This window comes from Notothenia rossii (assembly GCF_949606895.1).
Source record: "Notothenia rossii genome assembly, chromosome: 8".
Lineage (NCBI taxonomy): Eukaryota > Metazoa > Chordata > Actinopteri > Perciformes > Nototheniidae > Notothenia > Notothenia rossii.
Genome location: NC_136906.1, coordinates 69,998,632 through 70,013,781, shown reverse-complemented (window position 1 = coordinate 70,013,781; position 15,150 = coordinate 69,998,632). Strand labels below are relative to the sequence as shown.

Below are 15,150 nucleotides of genomic sequence, written 5' to 3'. Positions count from 1 at the left end.
TCAAACTTACCTACTTGTTTGAGTTTGGTGGATTATTTGAAGACTATCTGCTTGCAGCTGGTTATTGGTTTGTCTTGCCGTCTAAATTTCCTGTTAAATCAAATCTGTTTCCTGTCTTCTTCTTCTTCTGCCCCTGTTAAGCATGGTCTTAAAACAGCTTGAGCCACAACAGATTCAGATGCATGTCTGTAAGGTTTAGTAGTGGAGAGAGAGAGTCTGCCAGGGACACTTTTACACCCGTCTTTAAAATAAACACCTGCTGCCGTGGCTGAAGTGCCGGAGGGACATCAGAGATCCTGCAGTGTGTAACCGCACGGCTCTGGTTAGATAATGAAACTGAGCTAACAGAGTTACAGCATTACAAACTAGCTCTCATGTCCACAAGTCTAAATTGGATATCCTGCACAAGCACATAAACACACACGCGTCTAACGTGCAGCCGTAGGGGAGGGCAAGCGCACATAAAACTGTTTGCCCACCTCTCAAATTCAGCACCCATGAGGGTTTACTCAAACGTTGCACCTGTTAGTGCCATTAAACCTGGTTCCCTCTTTCAGTTTCTTCTGCTTATAGAAGGGTTTGGTTTGTGACCACTGAGACATTTTGTATCTGACCAGCAACTCACTTGAGCAACACAACTCCAATAATTAAGAGTGTTTTCAAACGTACGTATAGTTTGTTAAAAACCATTGATTTAATTAAACAAATCCCAGAATCCAAGTGCACTTAGCAACAAGCCGTTTAGGACAGAGAGTGAATACACATACTATACAGAGATGCTGTATGAGAAACCAATGTGACTTTGGAACATTGAACAATGTACATCTATTCTAGTCGACCTCAACCATGGAATTATGATCAGTAGAAATGGCCATGTCATGGGACCTTTCAATCTTTATGTGAATCCAAAAACAGATGTTGAGTGTTAAAAAGATAAATGTTAACCTCTCAAAAAGGTAGCCGGGATGAAGTAGTTTACACCACTGATCTTTATCACTAAACCCTAAATATGGCAATAAATAATGCTCTGCCCAACATGAATGAACCCCTTATCTCAGCTGAGGAGTTCTCACCCAGATCCCTGCTTGCAGTATTTTCGCTGCAGCTGTGCTGTAAATCTTTCCGGTATAAACAATGGCCTACAGAGTAAGAAATGAATTTGATCTACAATGCTGGGTCTTTTTTCACATTGCGATCCTGCGGAAGGGTTCTGTGCAGTTTTGATATAAGGCAGACTCACACTAGCATACACTGTCCCGCCGGTCACCACTTGACACTTGACTCACACACATTACGCAGAACACCTTTTAAGCTCATATTGCTTAACCCCCGAGACAAAAGAAGACAGGATGTAAGTGTGGGAGGGATGGAAAGAGAAGGATAGGGGAGAAAAGGACTTTCCATGAAGGAGATGCAGACACAAACCAAAAGGTCAGAGATATTTGTATCTTACCGATATACCATTTATAAGTATTATATTTACTTCATATTGCGTGATGAATACAACTGACACTTGGAAATGACAACGATAAGGATCATGCAGACAACAATGTAAAGCAATAGTTGGCAATTTGAGGAAATACACTTTTTGTGGTTTCCTCATTTTTCAGTCACTATCCAAAACTGAGATAATCTCTAGATTGGAGACGGACAGTGACATCAATCTTCTCATCTTGGCCAGAAAGTGAGTAAGTGCATTTCCTGGATTCTGGATTCATACATAGGGTCTACAATATGCCAGGAGTGTGAGGAGCCAGAGTTTAAACTAAAGGGGTTAGAAGGGGAGAAGGTAAAGGACCACCCATAGCTTCCTCAGCACTGACCTTTATAGGGCAACTGTCATATTAACACTGACAGGACTTTTATTGAATGAACCAGTAGAAATCTAAAACATAAAGCATGTGGTATTTATAAAGGGGAGTCTGTGGGTCTTTATAAAGCCTTTGTACTTTTATCATGCAAGAAATCACATGTAGTTATTGTAACCTTTGATCTGACATAACTACTGTGTTTCTCTTTTGGCCTGACATTTAGTTGTCATACTTACTAGTAGGCTATTTATCCATCATGAGCTTCACAGTTCACACTAACCCTGGCATGAAATCAGCGTTTTCCCACTTCTTGTATTTCAAGCATGTAAAGAAATACAAAAGCATGTATTTGTAGCATCCCAAATTCTGCCTGGTTTGGCTACAGAAAGGCCTGGATGCAGCGAGCCTCGCTAAACAAACACAACTTGGAGGTCTGGCTTGGCTTCAGCTGACGGACGTCATTATGCACGTCGATAAAAAAACAAACACACTGGCAGAGAAAGACGTCCAGCTTCTCAGTTTGGACCCGAGGGTGGAAAATCCCCATCTGACAAGTTTAGACAGCCGGAAATAAAGTGAAAGAAAGTGAAAGAAACACACAGTGGAGTAGTGTTATTTTCCCAATGTGTTGGTTGAGTTTTTTTACTTAAACAGTAACTTCATTAACAGTAAAGCAATATACTTTCACTTTCCCTCCTTCATTGTAATGCATGGTGTGCAAGAGAAAGAAGAGAGTGCAGATTATCCTGGGTCATCCAGCCAGCTCTATTACTGTAATTAGTGGAGAGAAGCCAAGATCCAAACAGAGACTGCCCCCTTCAAAGCCTACCTAACAGTGGTTAGACAAAACAGCCACTATTACCATGCTTAATACCAGAGTACACATTCGTTTCCTCTTTCCTTTCTTCTCTTGTACGTCTAAAGTAGGTGGAAGAGACAGAAAATCATGCATAACCATCAAATCCGCCCCCGAGACAACTCAATATGAATCAATGATACACTAGTCAGCGGTTCCCACACACTTCGGACAAAGCATGTCTACATCACACTTGAATGAGGGCGCATGGGCCACTTGGTACCAACATAAATGACTAAATGTATTAGTATAGCAGCTAATCATAAAGCCCACAATCGCGCGCACACACACACGCGCACACACACACGCGCACACACACACACACACACACACACACACACACACACACACACACACACACACACACACACACACACACACACACACACACACACACACACACACACACACACACACACACACACACACACACACACACACACACACACACACACACACACACACACACACACACACACACACACACACACACACACACACACACACACACACACACACACACACACACACACACACACACACACACACACACACACACACACACACACACACACACACACACACACACACACCTCAAGAGTAGCTAAACCCAAGTGGGTGCTGGTGTCATGTTGCAGGCAGGAAACAGATGGCCTGTTGGGAAAGAAAGAAGAAAAAGGAATGCCAAAGAAGGCCAGAGAGAACGCTTCAACCCTCCATTTCCCCCTCCATCATCCCTTCATCCTTGGTTGGAAGCTAAAGGAAGAGCGAGGTGGTGTTTGGAGGCGAGATCAGTGGGCTCTGGCTCCAGATCAGAGTGATGGAGATCTCTGGGAGATTTTTAAATAACAGCCCAGCATGGCTGTACTGTACTGGGCTCGGCTGGGACAGATCCTGCAGGCTATTTAGGACACATCCCAAAGGGAGAGAATATATTTTAAGCCTTTCAGGGAGCTACATTCCTGTCAAGCACTGCATTTCACAACAACACTACAAATATATAGGCTAAATGTACGACTGAAGTTAGCCTTGCTTTGAAAATACACCTTCTGTCACTTTTTAATCTCCATAAAAAAGTAGTATCTTTTTTTGTAAACAACTCCACAAACAAAATTTATACTAGAAACTGGCCAGCTACAATATTAACTTGAAACTCTGCCTAAAATCACAACTTGTTCTAACTTTATTGCTGTTGGTATTGCAGACAAAAACAGTCCACCATGGCCTGGATCACGAGCAGTCAGATAACAAGCTGACAGTTTTGCCAGAGTATACAAAACACTTTATTTGGAAGTGAAAGTGTGTTCACTTGGTGGATATTGAGTTTGGCTGGGAAATGTTTGGCTGCTTTATTCTCTCTCAATTACGTTTGGCTAACCTCATGGTCCGATTGTCTGATCAAAGTTTTTTGCCCATCTGACTATTTTACTTGAGGTTTGTTGCAGCTTTCCCCAAACTTCACGAGTATATGGTACAGAAATACTGGCCCAAACGTGTGATTAGTTTCAGTTCTATACCTACCAATAAAGAACAGACAGAGAAAGAAAAGTCCAGATCAGTGATAGCTAAATACCGCCAGACACATTCAACTGATGACCTGTGAAGTTTACTTCCTCTAAATCGACCTCTGGACCTTTGCCAGGTACGCAGGACTGACCCGTCAGCTGCTGCTGGGAGATAACCTTTGACCCTGAAAACCACATCAGAGATCAATAATGTCTTGAGTAAGGCCGCCCTCCCCAGAGGAAGCATTGATAAGTGGCCTGACCCTGGCCATTTGAGTTCGTGAAGCATCACATGTTTTCTTGAGCTCTGTGTCCTGGTTTATCCGGATTTCTTATCTCCGATTTGATCGTACACCGTGTCTAATGTGGAGGAAGTCTGGAAAAAGTCTTTAATCAGGACCTCTAAACGATGCAAGACAATTGATTAATTTGGCTGATGTCAAGCTTTACTACTAGATATTTGAGCATGTAATTTAGCACAGCCTTGATTAATGGGGCTTCGGCTCAAATGAACACAGATTTAATAAGGATGTACTTTAATAAGGTGTCCAAACTTTCACATCACATTTCCACTGAGCAAGTGTAATTCTACACCTTATATTACATATTATTATGTAAGTTGTATGAAATACTGGCTTTTCATCTACACTAAGTTATCCACTTACTATTATTCTGAATTAGTAAACCTACCTAAAACTTTGTTCTTCATTTATAAAGTTCTTTGTTTGTAAATGTAACCTGTACATCTTGAAGTTTAGATAGCAATGGGATAAAACTGAGCCGTAAAAACGGTTTCATTAGATATCACTTACACAAATTAACTTCACAGCAGTTGTTCCTCTTTCAACCGACCAACATCTGAAAACCTGCCTAACATCTGCAGCCAGCCGTTTAATGTTTCATTCAAACACCCTGGGCTGTAAAATCTACAGACATCATTAAGCATGTCTGCTAATTTCTAAAAGCTGCGATAAAATAACTAAGGCAACACAACCAGAAACACATGTCTACTGTATATCGAAACCTCCTTAATGTGGGCCGACTTCAAACACATGTTTAGATAGAAACCTCCACTCAGAGACTCTTCTTTGAGACTCTGTGTCTTCGTTAAATTGGCACCCTGTAATCCTGCTGCATAACATTTAAACCTTTATTGGAAGTCTTGGAGGATTGTTGAGGAGTGTTTGGGCTTTTTGAAAGTCTCCAGACTTCTAATAAGGAGTCAAGCAAGCCAAAACATAAAACCCTCTGTTGATGCAGGAGGAGAGCTCTGTCTCTCCTACACTTTGGTTCAGTCCTTGTTTCTGTCTCTATCTCCATTATATTAAATCGTAAAAAGCACTGTAAGCTGTTGGCCAGAGCATGCCAACAAGAGTCATATATTTAAACTATATGCTGATAATAAACTACCTAAAATGTATGATATAAATATCTCTCGCTCTCTCCTTTCAATTTATATCTTCCTTTGTGAGCCAACAGTCCTTTCTTTTTCCCACTTTGCCACTAAATCAAGTTACTCAGCCTTCTTCAGCCCTTGCAGCACGTGTTTCTGGACTCATTGCAATCCTTGCTTCTCAGAACAAATTGACTTTAATGGGGGTGAGGCGGGGTAAGCCGGGGGGGGGGGGGGGGGGGGGGGGAGAGAGTGCTTCAAAAACACCCCACATGCTACTCCATGCCAGTCCCCTACAAGGAGAACAGCAGCGTTACTTCTTTGACCAAATCCCACAGTATAAAAAGCTGGCAGGAACCAACACATACTCACAAAGGAAATCCTTGAATGGCAGAAAATACAACTAAACCATTAGTTTAATGAGACATTTAGTCTTTACATTTTTACATTACATTACATGTTACTTGTTAGACGCTTTTATCCAAAGCCACTTACATACTCAATACTGTGGGCAATTCCCAAAGGAGCAATTTGGGGTGAAGTGTCTTGCCCAGGGACACAACGACATGCTGACTGCAGTGGGGTTTGAACCTGTGACCCCCTGATCCGAACACCTATGGACAATCCACTACGCCACATTTGTAATTTCTTGGGATACTTTAGCCACTCTATTTGAACCTTCAAATAAAACTGAACAAGCGTGTTTATATTAATGTTTACAGAAACGATTTTTGTAGTTAGAGCAGCTGTCAGAAAAGAGTGTACCCTTTCACTGACTCTCAAACTGTCAGTATATGTCACCGAGTCAACCAACATCCATCTTTTTGACCTACGTCTGTTACACACAAACATGGCCATACAGGGAAGTGAGCAAACTCACACAGTTGGTATGCATCTCAACACTGTCCCTTTTCTACTCTCCTCATGGTGCAATGCTCGGGTTTAATTAACTGGACTACTGTGAATGTTCGTCTATGGCCAGCATATCCAGGAAAACACACACACACACACACACACACACACACACACACACACACACACACACACACACACACACACACACACACACACACACACACACACACACACACACACACACACACACACACACACACACACACACACACACACACACACACACACACACACACACACACACACACACACACACACACACGAACATTAATTTTCCTTGGGTGAGCTTGGCTTATTAAGGGGCAACTAAAAAGGCAGAATGGCCGCTGAATAAAGCCACTTAAGAGGTTCAACATCAAACAAAATGAACAAAGATACATTCAAAGTATATGTTTCCTCCCAGCAGCACAGCAGTAACTGTGCGAGTGTGTGTTTGGCATCCTCAGGTGTTCAAATCTGTGTGTGCTCCCATGTGAACAACCCTCAGCCGTGTTTTCCCTCTCCCACCTCGCTGACCTTTCTAAATCTAGAAGGATCCAGGGGACTTACCCTCACAATCTCACTGGGAGATGAACGACTCCCCACAGCTATGAGGCTTCAAATCCCTCCATCCAGGACCAGTCCAGGCAATAACAAAGACATCAGAGGAGTAATAAAACACTGCTCCTCCAGGGGAAGACAGATTGCAACAAAGTACAAAGAATTGGCCCAAAAGTAAAGGAAAAGTTCTTGTAGATGAACCATAAAGTAAAGAGCTCCTTGGAAGCAGAACTATGGTGTGTTAAAGTCAGCTTGTTAACAGAGATTTGTGGTGTATAATAATTCAGACAGCAGCTATGACTTGAGGGGGCAAACTGGGGGCAAGGCCATACAGATAATGTTATGAGGATGTATAGGTATTACTGAAGTAGTGGTGGGGGGAGTGCAGGGTGAGATATGGGGCACAGGAGAACCCCGGCACCCCCTGCAAGCAGCTGCATGTTGGTCCTGAAGAATGCCAGAAAGTTATTTTGGGGGGGCCACATCTGCTTTGGCTATCAGGAGAACCCGACGCCTCCACATACACTTCAAAATATATTTTCTCGGAGTAGGACTTGGAAGGAAGGAAGGAAGGAGAGAAGGAAGGGCAGTAGGAAGGAAGAAAAAAAAAGAAAACAGCCCTCTAGGAGAGTTGAAGCCATTAGGAATGCATGCTGAGTTTCAAAAACAGAACAGAGAAGAAAAGGATACAAATCAAATCAAGGGTGGAGAAAGAAGATGGGGGTTGGAAAGGAAAGAGGGCTTCGCTTTTCTGTGAGAGAACCCGGCCAGAGCTTAGAACAGCGCCAGGTTCCATTCAGACTAGACAAAGTAAATAAAACCACTTGATGAAAAATGGCAAAAAGGAAGCCAATGGATGGCAGAGAGGTGGGATAGCAAATTATAAAAATGAGGGAAGGTCTGACTTTCTGAACGTTCTGTTTTCACAACTGAGAAGCCGGCTTTATCTGATGGCCGGACATATAGATTAACACAGATTATCACAGTATTGTCAAACATCTCTGTGTGTGGGGGAAAAGAGAGAACAGACGCCTATTCATCTTCCCCATAAATCATTCCTACTGTCATCCCAATCTCTTCCTTCATCTCCAGAGGACTTCCACACTGCTAATCTGGAATAATAAACAGAAATCTAGTTAACATCCCGCTAATCAAAATGACGTTGGAGCGGGCTCGGCTTATCCCCGTTCCCGTGCCGTCAGCCCTCCGGCCTCCTCGTAACCCAAACCACACACTAATTCATAAATTACAAACAAAGAGTCCCTTGTGGTTTGGGAGGGACCGGGCCGGCACTGTGAACTACAGCGAAACGGCTACGTGTCAATTAGAGGGAAACCTGGGTAGGTGTGTAGGCAGGCGCACACTCACAGGCTCACACACTCACAGGCTCACACACTCACAGGCTCACACACTTACAGTCTCACAAACAGGCAGGCAGGAGCACACACCTACTGTAACACATGTTCACAACCAGAGATGGCAAAAGTACACACATCCTTTACTCAAGTAGAAGTACAGATGCGCTTGTTTACAAATACTCTGGTAAAGGTAGAAGTACTGACTAAACTTCTTTACTCAAGTAAAAGTAAAGAAGTATGGGCTTCGAAATGTACTTAAGTGAAAAGTACCCATAAATACCAACTTCTTTTTTATAGAGTAACTGACCTCACGTTATATTAATATACCAATAATGTAATTGTTTGCTAATGAATGTTTCGATGCTGAACAACGGCAAAATGACAAAGTTCTCATTGGTCCCTCTTCTTTAGAGTAGATCAGGAAATTATGGATACACGGATCGTGTTAAAATGAATAGGCACGCAATGACTCTAAATAAACTTGTTAGAAAAATAAGTACAGTAACAAAGTATTTGTACTCCACTACTTCCCACCTCTGTTCAACACACACACACACACACACACACACACACACACACACACACACACACACACACACACACACACACACACACACACACACACACACACACACACACACACACACACACACACACACACACACACACACACACACACACACACACACACACACACACACACACACACACACACACACACACACACACACACACACACACACACACACACACACACACACACACACACATACACACACACACACCATTTGGAAGCCATCAAAGCAATTTTGTCATTTTGGAGCCCAGGAACTGAGTGTGCCATTGTCTGGTGTAAGCGGCTCTCCAGGTTCCTACGTCCTGTTTACGAGGGGTGACGTGTGCAGAGGTGGTGAGCGCCGCCGGGAGCAAAGCCGCCAGTTGGATTGAGCTGAGGGCAAGCCTCTGTGGAAAAACACGTGTTGAAAAGCTGGGTGTTGCTTCAATTGTGCATGTGGATTAAACACTGAACAGGGTTTTATATTCAGCACCAGATGCTGCTGGCTTTTACTGACGGATGATGAATGCTGATAATCTTGGTTAAGCTAAGTTTGAAGGTTTGCATATAAAAACAAACTGAATTCATTAAATCACCAAATCTGTTGATGATATTTGATCAACTAAATGTTGTTATTCATTTTAATTTTGACAGTTATAATCCAGACAAACATAACATGTAAGACAGGAGCAGGTGTGGTACAGTAGGGACAGTTATATTAACAAAATCGTTGATACAGATAATGCAACAATTATTTGTGATATAGATTAAATGATATCATCCACAATCAATTACTCTCCACCTTTAAGAGCAAACATAAGCAAGAAGGATAAATGCTGAAATTATTGGTCACTTCATTGATGAGTCAAACAGCAAATGTACAGCTATTTAAAAAAATGTAATATTTGTTTAAGCAAAAAGCTAAACACATTCTCTTTTTGTATAATTAACTGAATATGGTTTTGGAGTGGTGAAGGGAAAAAAAATGAGATCTTAAGACATCACCTCAGGCCTGGAAAATCAACACTTTTTCATAATTCTTCATCATTTCGTGGACCATTAGATTGATTAATGAATGAGGGAAATAATCAGCAGATTAACGGATGATGGAAAGCTGCTTCCTGCTCTGAATCAGTGGCAGTATTTTCACTGTGTGACCGCCTCGCTGCCCCTGTTGGTTTTACTGTATCATGCACCCGGTGGTTAATTACAGTAAAGTCAATCTCCTGCCAACACAGCCTGCTCTCTGGCCCATTAGGAAAAAACAATGACCATGTATGGACACACACACATGGACACACACACATGGACACACACACACACACACACACACACACACACACACACACACACACACACACACACACACACACACACACACACACACACACACACACACACACACACACACACACACACACACACACACACACACACACACACACACACACACACACACACACACACACACACACACACACACACACACACACACACAAACACACAAACAAACAAACAAAACGAGTTCCACTGTTAAAGGCACCGAGACAGAGTGGGGTGTCGTCAGGTATCAGTCTTGTTTTGTGCACACTGTATCTAGGTGATCTCACAATGTTTTCATCTGTCCACACGTGAAACCTACAGTTCCCTGTCAGAGTGTGGTCCACTTCTCCCTCTCAACACATGTTTCTTCATGTTTCACACATACTCCATCTTCCAAATAATAGGCACTCGCACCAACTTATCCTCTCATACGCTCTCATATCCCAAACAGCGAGACATTCCTCAGGGCAGCGCAAGGTGAGGCATTTAAACTCCACAACAACAAAAGGTAAAAACAGAGTCTTAGAGGTGGATTACATATTCAGAGACATTATTTTAAACTATTAAAAGTGTAAAGCAATTAGGACGGACAACAGGAGAGTTGGTCCCACTTCTCAAAAAACTAAAAGCTCAAACAACTTCAGCACAGAACAAAGATAAACCAGATTACAGCAGGGAGATTGAAATACGTATCCAGGCATATGACGAGGTGACACTTACACACTCATTGCTGAATGGAAAATCCTCCGAGAGTCCAGGCAGTAACTTTCTCCCCGAGCGTGTGTTTGTTTCTGTCAAACACTGCCCCCTCCTCCTCCTCCTCCTCCTCCTCTTCGTCCCGCCAGGAGAGCTGCGACTAGCTTTGCCGTAAAAACAAGCGCTCACGTGAATAGTCCACTGTGGATACAACCATGAGAGAGCACAGTCCGAAAAGGGAAAAGAAAGAAGAAGGGAGGGAGTAAACAAAAAGGATAACTCTTTAAAAAGGTCTTCTCCTTTTCAAGCCTAACAGAGTTTGTAAAGAGTTTCCTCTTCTTCCCATCCAGAGAGAATAAGGCTTTTCTAATGCTTCTCCTCTTTAAGTTGTCCCTTCCTTCCTGCTCTCAGGGAGAGAGAAAGTTAAACCCGGCTTTAGACAACTGGAATGTGACAGCAGGAGAGAGCGAGGGAGAGAGAACGAAGTGGTGAGGGGAGGGAGCGAGGGAGAGAAAGAGGGAGAAAGAGAGGCAGGAGCAGGGACATGTAGTGTCTACCTACACAGCCCACTGCTGTGTGAGTGAGCAGTCACAGAGAGGTAGAGAGGGAGGGAGGGAGGAGGGGGCTATGAGTGTACGCATGATTGTGTGTGAGAGAGAGAGAGGAAGGGAGGAAGGGAGGGAAAGAGTCAATGTGCAGCTCCAGGAAATGACCTGTGAATTTCATTCAGCTCAGATTGGTGATCTGGGACTGTGGAGTGTAAAGAGTCGGAGCACTGCTCCTCACGGCTGCATGTATACAGTCTGCATGACCCTATATAATGAGAGTTCAAAAATATAAATCTGTCCAAAGTGTTTAGACACAGTTTATAAAATGGTTCCTATTATGTCTAGTTAAATCAGGACTTTATTACTTAGAATGCTGGGTTTTATAATTGTATGTTTTTTTATTTTTTCAACACATTTTTTCTAGGTTAATTAACCAGAAAATGTACTTTAATGTGAAATGGATAAAAGTATAGACATTTGTTATATATATTTATTTTGTGTCGTGTGGATGTGGGTTACCACTTTGATTTCCTTGGAAGAACCAATCAGAATGTAGGACACAGATTTGGGGAGTTTGCCATTGTTTCCTTCATAACCATTATTGGAAGACATTTACAGTAGATGTTTGTACACAATGACATTGTCTCAGATTTTAAGTTTGCTTGAAGAATGTGCTTTTTCTTTGCTACCATTTTGATAGAAATAGGCAAAAATGATCCTTTATAATATACAAACGTTTCATATTTTTACCCTTTCCCATTTTCAAAAAACATACATTAATCCATTTTTTTCAACACTTTTTTTAATAACGAATCATTTAGATCCATGTTCGCTAGCTTGCTGTCTCATTCTTCTCTGCCTTTCTTGCCTTGTTGCTATATATCTTGGTAGTATTTGGCTGTAAACATCATCATGAAGGTGTATTAAGTTTCAACATGTGCGTGCTTCCTTGGTGTCATGCATGTGCTGTGAGAGATCAAAACCACACAGGGCGACTTGAATTGAACTATTGCATTGACTCAAATCAAAATGTGAAAAATAATTCATGTATACTACTAATAAATTAAACACAAATGGTGCTTTGGCTTAATGTCCTCTTGAAAAACCAATAAAAAGCTGCTAAAATGAAATGAGAACGGCCTCTTGTGTTTTTATACATTACCCCTGGCTACTGTTGTTGTTTATGACATGTCATTGTGGATAAAGCTGAAACTGTTTTATGAGGTGTGCACATTGACTCCTCTGCAAGCCTCTGAGACCTACAGTTACTCAGTTCTCTGCATGGATCCACAGAGACATTTAAATGTATCCTGCAGAACTATAATTCTAGCTCAAGACACCCTGGGAATTCTCCACTTGGTTCCCACCCCCTACACTGCCCCTCCACACACACACAAGCTAACTCTCCCCTGCCTCGCTTCCTCTCTCCCTCTGTCCTCGTCCACCGCAGGAGGAAAACTGAAACCAGCCACAGACTGGAAAGCATTAGTCTGCCCCCCTACACCCCCCACACACTCTACATACAGACGAAAACAAGAACGATGGATAACAAAAATGAGCCGAGAGTCGTTTTTTTGCCGCGAGCACTGAGTGACACGACAACAGCAGTTTACGACTTTGTCAAGCCGACAAACTTGGCAGCGAGTCGTCATGCAGAGCTTTGCTTATTTTGCAGTTTTCAGACCAACAAAGAAGCGATTGCTCATTTGGGAAAACAGGCCAAGTAAATAAACCACAGGCCGGGGGGGGGGGGGGGAGATGTTTGTGTTTGTGTGTGTACAGAGTTTGTGCATTCAGTTTGTGCATGTACTGTATAATCTATTCATGCTTGCTTTATTGTGTGTATTTATGTTTGAACATGCGTATACATGTGTTTGTGTGCAGACATGTGACTGAGTGGATGTTAACTTGACTGCATGCTCCTATTATCCTGCAATTCTAAAGCGGACAAACAGCCTAAAGCCAAACGCAGAACATTCCTCCGCTCTGGAAAGCGCTTGATATGTTGGGGGCTGGAACAGTTACAGGGACATAAGTGGCTTTGACTCGCGGCAGCGGAGCGACAGACCCCAAAATGATCCTCAGGGAGGCCCTCTGCGTCCCACTCCCATACAGATCAGTGCTAATGAGACATAAAGCCTCCACAGAAGTGCCACAGAAGTGCCACAGTGGTCAGGTAGAAGTGAGCGGTCAGTATTGAGCCAGGCAGACATTGATCATCCACAGTGTCATGAGACCGTCTGCACAATGGAGAGAAGAGAGTGGAGGAAAAGAAGGAAGGAGATCTAACAACTGAGCATTTCTGCAAGTCAGAAATGACTGCAGCACATACTGTACATACAGACAGAACAAAAACATAATTTAACCATTCATAATTATACATTTAACAAACCAATACTAGATCCAAACGAGCACATTTAGGATTCAAACAGTTTCCCTCAGTCAAAGCAGCAACACAAAAAGTACAACCCTTGCATTGAAAAGTAGTATTTGCAGAAGGAGTTGAGTATCACGATTACTCATTATGCTGAAAGGGGCTCCTTAACGTATCAGAATATCATACATTTGTATTATCAGCACTTGCCCATCTATACTTAAGAAGAATGATACTCTCTGAATTGGGACATGTTCAACAATTATTATTTTTTTAACACGTGTCAAATTCTATAAAGTAATCATGTTTTTATACAGTATTTTTTTTGTTGCAATATGACTATACGTTTTAATCAATATAGTGGACTAAATAGTCGTTTTCTCTGAATGTAAAGGAATGAAAGTAGAACGTAGCTTTAAATATAAAAACAATATCTTCTACTTTACTTGAGGAAATGTACTCAGTTCCGCTGCACCACTCCATCTCCTTGTTTCAACCATTGTTCCACATTATACAAACTTGATAGAGAGTGTAATCTCTGCGGAGGTTTATCGTGCAGGTGATGATGCACATGTTGACATTTGTACACAGAGCCTCTGAGGTTAGACTGGAGTTAATCAGAATGGAGTTAATCACACTCAGCGGCCCTGAGTTGGCTCTGATCCAACAGTATCACGCTGCAGTCACCTGTGTTATCTGTCTGTATCAGTAAAGCTGTCTGCTGCCGCTTCCCCATGTTTACTAAGCAGGCTGTAGATAGTGGAATCAAAGCGTCTGGCTGGCAAACAATCCAGTTTTCATGTCCAAGGGACTCTTTAAAGGTTTTGTACCATAACGCAACAAATAGTGAATCACAAGGGATACAAAACACTGCAGCACAGGCAAGGGGGGAGCAAACGAGAACACTTTTTTAACTCACATTAGTCATGCGTATTTAACAAGATACAAGGATTTGTGGACTTTTTTTATACTAACAAGCAAAATTATGAATAAAGTGTCTCAATAAGAAGTTACAACACATGTGTTTTACTGTCATTTAGAACATTTTTACAGAAGTGGCAGTAAGGAATTTAGTTTTTGCTTGAGTCTGAACCGTTCAAATTATAGAAGCTTTATAAGCACCATACCAGAAACTATAATGAGTCCTTTTGGTTAGAGTGCATGGTTTCTTTCCCCTCATTTTGTGTTTAACGAAAAATAACAACATTCAAACTCTCGCTTATTCTTTTTGTATGCTTTTAAGAAATTGAAGTCTTTAATCTTTAGTCCATAAGT

At 42.1% G+C, this 15,150-nt stretch overlaps 1 protein-coding gene across 3 annotated transcripts in view; it reads right to left on the bottom strand.

Moving 5' to 3' along the window:
* The window catches only part of eva1aa (eva-1 homolog A, regulator of programmed cell death a), a 224,794-nt gene that overhangs the window by 17,195 nt on the left and 192,449 nt on the right, over positions 1–15,150 (bottom strand). The window lies entirely within an intron of this gene.